We start from the raw sequence: 9,042 nt of genomic DNA on the forward strand, positions 1-9,042 counted from the left end.
TTTCCACAGGCATAACTCCAGCAGAGGTGCATCCCAAATTGGTGGAAGTTCCAAATTCCGTTTGGGCGAAGGGTAAACATGATGTGGGCCTAGTAAAGAATGCTGAACCAGTGGTGATCACCCCAAAATCAGATTTCAGGCCTAGACAGACCCAGTACCCACTCAAACCAGAAGCAATCGCAGGTATAAGACCGGTCTTTGATTCGTTGCTGAAGGCAGATGTAATTGTCCCTTGCCAGGACTCTCCAGTGCGCACCCCTATTTTTTTCCAGTTAAGAAGGCAAGAAAACCATCCCAGCCCGATGAGTGGAGGTTTGTCCAAGATCTGCAAGCAGTCAATGCTGCGGTTGTTCCGCGTGCGCCTGACATCCCTAAAGAGCGCTCTGCAGACCACACCCACTCGGGGATTGCGTGACCCCAATAAACCATTTGTTCAAACTGTAGATGAAAAAAAGGGTTTGTGACCTCTGTTCTTTTGCAGAAACATGGGGATAGATTGAGACCTGTAGCCTACTTCTCCAGCAGGCTGGATCCAGTGGCAGCTGGACTTCCTGTTTGCCTGTGTGCAGTTGCTGCAGCTGAAAAGGCGGTAACTGCCTCCAGAAATATTGTGGGGTATTCTAACCTCACCCTTTTGGTCCCACATGCTGTCTCCCTGCTTCTGTTGGAGAAAAAGACATCACATTTGTCAGCACAGAGATGGTTGAAGTATAACACTGTCATACTTGATATGCCTAACATTATTGTGAAACATTGTTCTGTTCTGAATTCTGCGTCTCTTCTCCCTACAGAGGACGATGGAGAACCACATGACTGTGTTGCTCTCACTAATGATTTTTGTTCCCCCAGGGCAGACTTAAAGAGTGACCCTTTGGAAAATCCAGACATGATCCTCTATGTGGATGGTTCAGCCTCCAGAGACCCAGAGACGGGAAAGAACAAAGTAGGTTTTGCCGTAGTCTCAGATCACGAGGTCCTCAAGGTGTCACGTCTGCCCTCGAACCTGTTGGCGCAGGCTGCAGAGCTCTGTGCCCTCATTGAGGCATGCAAATTGGCGGCAGGGCAATCTGTCAATATTTTTACGGACAGTAGGTACGCATTTGGCGTTGTGCATGATTTTGGCACCATTTGGAAACAGAAATTTTCTCACTAGCACAGGATCTCCCACTGAACATCATAAACTGGTCTCCGAGTTGTTGGATGCTATTCTACTCCCTAGAGCCATTGCTGTGTGCAAGTGTGCTGTGCATACTAACAATACTGATCTTGTGTCTCAAGGGAATGCCAGGGTGGACGCGGCAGCTAAGTGTACAGCCTCAGCTTCCAGTTCACCCTCTAACCTTGCTTTTCCTCAGGTTTCTACCTCCTTTTTACAGCTAGCGGACCTTCAGAGCACTGACACTCAGGATGAGAGACAAGTCTGGAAACAGACAGGCTGTATCTTTGCAAACTTGGTCTAGGTTTGTCCCTCGAGCCATCCCTGTCTACCAAACGCATGTTCCCTTTCTATGCAAAATTTGCCACATGGGCTCACCCATGTGTCAAAAGGGGGGATGGTAGCAGAAGTAACAAAGAGATGGTTCACAAAGGGGTTTTCAAATTATGCTGCAAAATTTTGCAAGCAATGCTTGATACGCACACAAAATAATGCAGGTCAAGGTATCAAACTAACTCAAACAGCACAGCCAATACCAGACAAACCATTTGATCATTTCCAAATGGACTTCATTGAACTGACACCTAGTGAAGGGAAAAGCTATTGCCTGGTAATAGTTGGCATGTTTTCAAAATGGGTTGAAGTATTCCCCACAGCTAAACAAGACTCAGAGGCGGTAATCAAAGCACTCCTGAGAGATATAATTCCTAGGTGGGGTATACCTAGCAAAATCTCAAGTGACAATGGAACACCCTTTGTTAATGCAGCCCTAAAGAAAATACGAGCATTCCTAGGGATAGACCTGAAACAACATTGTGCCTACCATCCTGCCAGTGCGGGAGCAGTAGAGAGGGAAAATGAGTCCCTTAAAAATAAATTAAGCAAAGCTTGTGCAGAAACAGGGCTAGGATGGACAAAGGTCCTCCCTGTAGTACTCACACAAATGAGGATGCAAACTAGGCCTAAACATGGATTAAGCCCATTTGAAATTCTGTTTGGGCAAGTACCCAACACGGGGATAGGGCCAGCCCAAGGAACACTGCCGGACATCAGACTGTGTGATGATGCAATGTTGAATTACTGTGCAATGTTGTCCTCTGCTTTGAAGTCTATCCACAAACAGGTAAAAGAAGCACTTCCCAAGCCCTCTGAGGGACCTCTGCACGATCTACAACCAGGGGATTGGATCGTGGTGAAGGACTTCCGACGAACCAAGTGGAACAAGCCACGGTGGAATGGCCCATTCCAGGTCCTGCTCACAACCCTAGTGGCAATGAAGGTCACAGGCAGAGTGATGTGGATCCACGCTAGCCACTGCAGAAGGGTTCCTGAACCAGCTGAGCAGGAGGGAGAGGAAGGCCTAAGTGACCCGAATGCTGGTAAAGTGCGTGAGGAAGAAAGGCATCACTACATGGAACAGTGCGAGTATCACATCAATCACACATGCACCCTCAATAGGAAAGAGTATTTCAGTGTCTAGCCAATAGATAAGTCTTAGGGTTTCGAGTTTCCTCCAAGTCCCAGTGAGGTGGGACAAGGGCTGATAGGGCGTGCCCGCCCTCTGAGCACCAATACACTTCAAGAAGGGCAAGGGTTAACTTGGAGACATAGTTAACATAAAATGAAGGGGGTAAATCATTATAAGCTAGGTCCAGTCGTGGGCCTGAGCATCCTGATCCTGCTGGGGCTCACGGGAGGATTCGTGTGGTGGTCGATACAGGGAACCCAGGCTGACACAGAGTCAAAGACAGTTGGTTTAGTGGATGGAAGACTCTGATTCTATCCACCATACCGGTCCTAGGTTTAGTGATTGTGATGCTATGTTTGCTCCCTGTTTTCTGTCAATGTTGTATGTCTGTGTTTCAGAGGCAGCTGACAAATATTGGTTACCAGATGGTGAAAATAGACCCAGATGACTTACCTGACTGGCCTCCAAACCCACACGAAGACTACAACCCACCGTTTGACAACATCAGCACAGCTAATATGAAATTAGCCCCAGCTTAAAACACTCTCATTTGTGGTTGTTTTTCTGTTCTATTGTTTCCTGATCTATGTATATAGCTTGCTAGCATTAACTTAAGACATCTATGTCTTACAAAACAGCCTTATCCCTGTACACTCAATGACGTGTTAAGTCGAATTTCTCTGGGAACTCTTACCACTGAAATTGTGTACATTTCTTTCTTTAGCAATTATTATCCTGTAGGATAAAAAGGGGGGAAATGTGAGGGAAGTTGAGTGGTTGAACTTTCCTATTCTCTGTGTTTCTGTGTGTTGAGCTCAAGTGGCCTAGTGTACTGAGAAAGTTGTTTTTCCCATGTTGTAATCGCCTTTCTGTGGCCTTGGTGGTGATAAGCAGGGTGCCTGAGTTCTCCCTAAGTATGCATCTGCCTGCACATATCAGAGCATTCCAGGTGCACGCTTTAACAAAGCTTCATAGAAAATCTTGAGCCAATCACGTGAAGATGCAAGCAGTAAGCGAATGCCTTTAGAGTATAATACGGTAGATAACAGCGACTAAAACACAACTCAGCGTGCGCATACTCTCAGCATCATTGAAGTGGTGTCTTCTTCTTCTCTCTTCTTCCTCTTTCCTTTCCCATTTTATATCTCATCTCATCTCATTATCTCTAGCCGCTTTATCCTTCTACAGGGTCGCAGGCAAGCTGGAGCCTATCCCAGCTGACTACGGGTGAAAGGCGGAGTACACCCTGGACAAGTCGCCAGGTCATCACAGGGCCCCATTTTATATATCTGTTTTATATGATCTATTATAATAAATAACTGAAAAGACAACTGCTAAGCATTCTGAAGTGTTTATTAGAAGTTTCCATTACACAGCCTAAGCAGAGCTGCCCAGACTTCCCTCTCCCCAGCCGCCTCCACCAGCTCTTCCGAGAGATTACTGAGGCATTCCTAGGCCAGCCGAGAGATGTAATCTCTCGAGCGTGTCCTGGGTCTGCCCCGGGGTCTCCTGCTGGTGGGGCATGCCCAGAGACCCTCTGCTGGGAGGTGTCCAGGGGGCATCCTAACAAGGTGTCCGAGCCACCTCAACTAACTCCTTTCGATGTGGAGGATTGTTGTTGTTGTTGTGGATCTTTTTATCATCTTTAGTTCTACCTTTCTAAATATTTTATCTTACTCATTCACATGCAACTATGGATGTACTTTAGGTGAGCCTACTCTTATGATTTTTACTTGTTTTGGGACTTTTTATCACTATATTAAGATAACCACTCAGTCACAGCTCGATTGTTTACACCCACAATCAGCTGATGGCATTGCGCAGCATGAGGATACTCCCCGAGGAGAGACACAAGATCCCCATGGAAATAAGGAGGAGGACAAGGGGATGCAGAGCTGGAGTTAAGCGCCACAAGAGGAAAAGACAGTATAAACCACCCATACAGTCTGTTATTATGGGGAATGTAAGATCCCTCCTTAATAAGATGGAAGAGCTCACAGTGCTGACCAGGCTGCAGAGGGAGGATCGGGAGAGCAGCATCATGTACCTCACAGAGATCTGGCTGAATGAACTCACTCTGATTTCACTTATCACTCTGGATGGTTTTCAACTCGCGGACAGGAGAGCGAATGAGACTGGTAAGCGGAAGGGTGGGGGGGTCACGATGTTTGTGAACGAGAGATGGTGTAACTCCGGGCATATTAGTGTTAAAGAGCAGGACTGCACATGGGGGGCGGTACGGTGGTGTAGTGGTTAGCGCTGTCGCCTCACAGCAAGAAGGTCCTGGGTTCGAGCCCCAGGGCCAGTGAGGGCCTTTCTGTGTGGAGTTTGCATGTTCTCCCCGTGTCCGCGTGGGTTTCCTCCGGGTGCTCCGGTTTCCCCCACAGTCCAAAGACATGCAGGTTAGGTTAACTGGTGACTCTAAATTGAGCGTAGGTGTGAATGTGAGTGTGAATGGTTGTCTGTGTCTATGTGTCAGCCCTGTGATGACCTGGCGACTTGTCCAGGGTGTACCCCGCCTTTCGCCCGTAGTCAGCTGGGATAGGCTCCAGCTTGCCTGCGACCCTGTAGAAGGATAAAGCGGCTAGAGATAATGAGATGAGATGAGACTGCACATGGGACATTGAGCTGCTAGCTGTTAGCATTCGGCTAACCTGCTGAGGGAGTTCAAACATATTATTGCAATAACGGTGTACATCCCACTGGTAGCTGATGCTGCAGCAGCCTGTGAGCTTTTACGCACTGTTGTATCACAGCTGCAAACATCACGCCCACAAACTTTCCTCATAATCTCAGGGGGCTTTAATCATGCTACCCTCTCCTCCACTCTCCACACTTTCACTCAGTATGTTGACTGCTATACCAGGGACAATAGAGGCTTTGCACCATCACATGACCCCATAACAATGGTAACTAGGGTGCCATGACAGGGGGCACACTTATAGTGTTCATTCAGCTGAGTTAGTTGCTATTGATCAGTCTGGGAAGGTTTTGCTGAGTTTTTGGACATGCAAATCATTTTGAATGAAATAAAGACATCAGATTTTTTTTAATTTACCAAACGTAATTCAGGGAAAACCTTGAAAGATTTCTAAATGTAGAAGGGAAAAAAAACATTCATCAGGACTGGGTGTGGAATGGAGAGGTCAAAAACCTGATGGTTTGCTCACTTCATTGATTGCACTCAAATCAGCATCAGGTGTTTCCCATAATGACTGGGTCTCAAGCACACAACATGCTCCACAGGATCCCAAATGTAAATGCACCTCGGTGAAAGTGACTCTGCAGAGCTGCTGTGTTGTTGCTCATGTTCAATAGATAAGAATGAGCATCTTGCTGTAGTTGTGATATTATTTTTTTCTTATTCTTACCTTTGTGGAAATGAAGTGAGCGTACGATAGAGTTTTTGACTTCTCTGTTTGACACCGAGTCCCACTGAATGTTTTCCCCCCATTTTTCCCTTCTATGTTGAGAAATTTTTCTATTTTTTTCTCCTGATGATGAATTAGTTTTGGTAAATATAAAAAGAAATCTGATGCCTTTGTTTCGTTTGAAACAATTTGCACATCCAAAAACACAGCAAAACCTTCCCATACCAATCAGTAACAACTAATTCAGCTGAATGGAGCATTTTAACCATGCCGCCAGTCATGGTGCCCAAGTTACCATTGCTATGGGGTCACATGATGGTGCAAATCTCTATAAGACATTGGACTTATGCTGCTTTTCCACTACCAACGTGGCTGAGTCGGGCTGAGCCGTGCCGTGCTGAGTCGAGCTGAGTGGGGCTGTTGGAGTTGCATTTCGACTACAACCGCGCTGAACCGTGCTGGCTGGAAGTGGGTGGACACATTGGGTGGAGTTAGCGAAAGTGGGTGGACGTCACGTGATGTCGTTAAGCAGCGCAAACAGTGACATCAGTGAGCTTTTAAGCGGTAGTCTCACGACCCGAATAGTAAACAATAAACATGGAGTCGTTAGTGTTGCTGGTCTTGGTGCTGTGGCTTGTTGTCACTGACAACGCCAACAAATACTGGCAAGAGCATATAGATGAGGCGAGGCGCATAAGGCTTCAGAAATTCTCGTAATTCGTAATTCTTCTTCTTCCGGGTTTACGGTGTTTACAGATCCCAGCGTGCTCGCGGGGCGTGTGTGGGCATGTGAGGACACTCCTCCTCACCAATCAATGCACAGGGGAGTGTCTGCTCATGCCCCCAGCCTCACTCGGCTCGCTTTGGCTCGCTTCAGCCCCACTCCAAAACGGTGCGAGTTTTAGGGGCTAAGCAGGGCTGAAGCGAGCCGAGTCATGCTGTTCTTTGCTCTTTGCAAAGCCGAGTCGTGCTGTTCTTTGCTGTTCTTGGCTCTTATCTCAAAAGGGAGATAAGAAAGAGCAAGGAGTGCTATAGGAGGAATCTAGAGGAGCACCGGCAACAGAATAGCACATGAGAGGTGGGGAGGGGCCTGAAAATCATCTCTGGCCACAGTAAAGACAGTGGGAGGGGCCCTGAATTTGGAGTCCTGAAATGAGCAAATGAAATGAACTTGTTTTTCAACAGGTGGGTTCTGCATCCACTCCCTCCCCCACCCACCAGAGCCCAGACCAACCAGTGCCCCCATCACTCCCCCACTGGCACACCTCCCCCCCTCCCCCAGTTTATCACAGACATCAGTTGCACCCTTCTCATACCCTTCAAACCCCCTCCCCACTTGCAGCTTTATTACCTGTGCATGGCAACAGGTAATAAAGGGCCACAAGACCAAATCAAACTACAGACCAGACTTGCAGACATTGTCAGGTTCACAGAATACATCACTAAAGACTTATGAAGAAACTGTCAGGGGAAAAACAAAAGCAACAGTTACAACAGTTGCTGTGGCCTGTCAGTTGGTCTGTGCATCACCATGGCAACATGCTACTGTGGCTTCTTTGGTAACTATTTCCATTGATGGAGCAAAAATAACCAAAGTATTTGGCCAGATTGTGTCTGACATGTTAGTTACTTGATATTAATTTCTTAGTAACAGATCCGTCACACTTGCAATCCTTTCTATCTGTTATATTTTTTATTTCCTGTTTCTCTGCCGCTTCGTCCCTACGGCTGGGTCACAGCCACACCGATATTCACTATAACAGCATTCTAGCTCATGGCATATTGTTTCATTAACTATAAACATCATTATTCATCAAGGAAAATAAGGAACCATGAAAAAATATGGGGGAAATGCAACATTTTACCATTTTAAACATTCAATAAAAATATTTTAACATTCACAGATTGAAATTGTTATAAAAATCCATAAAAATCCACAATTATCTCAAGCATAATCTCTCAGAAATCAGTATTATGCTGAATATCCATCATTCCCAGCACAGATACGTCATCAGCAAAAGTTACCAAAAGTCACGTAGTTCCAAATTTAACACCACAAACTACAACTGCATTAAAATAATCAACACTGAGCCTCTCTATGTTCAGGAAATGTACATATAATGAGGACATTTAGCAATTAAAACATATTAAACATAAATGTGTTCTTACTGTGCGTTCTCGACCCTCATGTCCAGCAAACAAACGAGGAATAAAGAAATGTGTGAGGAAATGAGGGTGTGGTTAAGACGTGTTGCAGATGTTTGCATTAACACACCACTTGGTTTCCTCTTTTTGCTGCATTAGTCCCTTCTTCTGAACAGAAAAAATTACACAGAAAAGATAAAAGATACACATCTTTGAATGAATCTAAAAGAAAATACTCTTGATGTTCGCTTAATATATAGTCACGATATATAAATATAAACCTGATGAGACTAGCGCTGAAGCAGAGAGTTTTCACCTCAACTGTGATAGGCATTTGATGCAAAAGCAAATTACTTACACCAGATTTTTTAAATTGAATTAAGACACAAAAACTTTCCTGCGATTTTCAAACATGTGCTCATGCATCTGCAAGATTGTGTCTGCACCAGAGTAAAAACTGCATCGTATGTATTGTGTACAGAACATTTTAATACCTCAGTCCAATGTGTGAACAAATGAACCAGTTGCCCTGCAACTGAGGAAGTGAAATTCCCCCCCCCCCCAAATCACCAAACACACAATACACACTGTTTAAAACTGGGTCTAACTTTAAAATAAGTAATTTATAGGTCTTATGGGTGTTTGTCGGATTGTGTGGTCTATTTTATCTTCCTATGAGAACTTCTGTGCTGTCAAACTCACCGACTTTTTCTCCAATTGCTGGCATCAGGGCAAGATCCCAGATACGTGGAAGCGCTCCACAATCATGACCATCTACAAAAAGAAGGGAGACCGCTCCACGTGTGGCAACAGCCATGGTATCTCCCTCTTCGACGTTGCTGGCAAGATCCTTGCTCACGTCATGCTCCACAGACTCATCGTCCATGTTGCTGAGTGAGTTC

The 9,042-nt window shown here is 45.6% G+C and overlaps 1 protein-coding gene across 2 annotated transcripts in view; it reads right to left on the minus strand.

The window, feature by feature from the left end:
- LOC132866460 (B-cell receptor CD22-like) overlaps positions 1-8,196 on the minus strand; it is a 33,485-nt gene extending 25,289 nt beyond the window's left edge. For both annotated transcript variants that reach the window (XM_060899243.1, XM_060899240.1), the window contains exon 1: positions 8,165-8,196. The gene's annotated coding sequence lies outside the window, so the exon portion shown is untranslated. The remainder of the gene's footprint in view (positions 1-8,164) is intronic.
- Between the last annotated feature and the right edge of the window lie 846 nt (positions 8,197-9,042).

Source organism: Neoarius graeffei, chromosome 18 (genome assembly GCF_027579695.1).
Source record: "Neoarius graeffei isolate fNeoGra1 chromosome 18, fNeoGra1.pri, whole genome shotgun sequence".
In the NCBI taxonomy this organism is placed as follows: domain Eukaryota; kingdom Metazoa; phylum Chordata; class Actinopteri; order Siluriformes; family Ariidae; genus Neoarius; species Neoarius graeffei.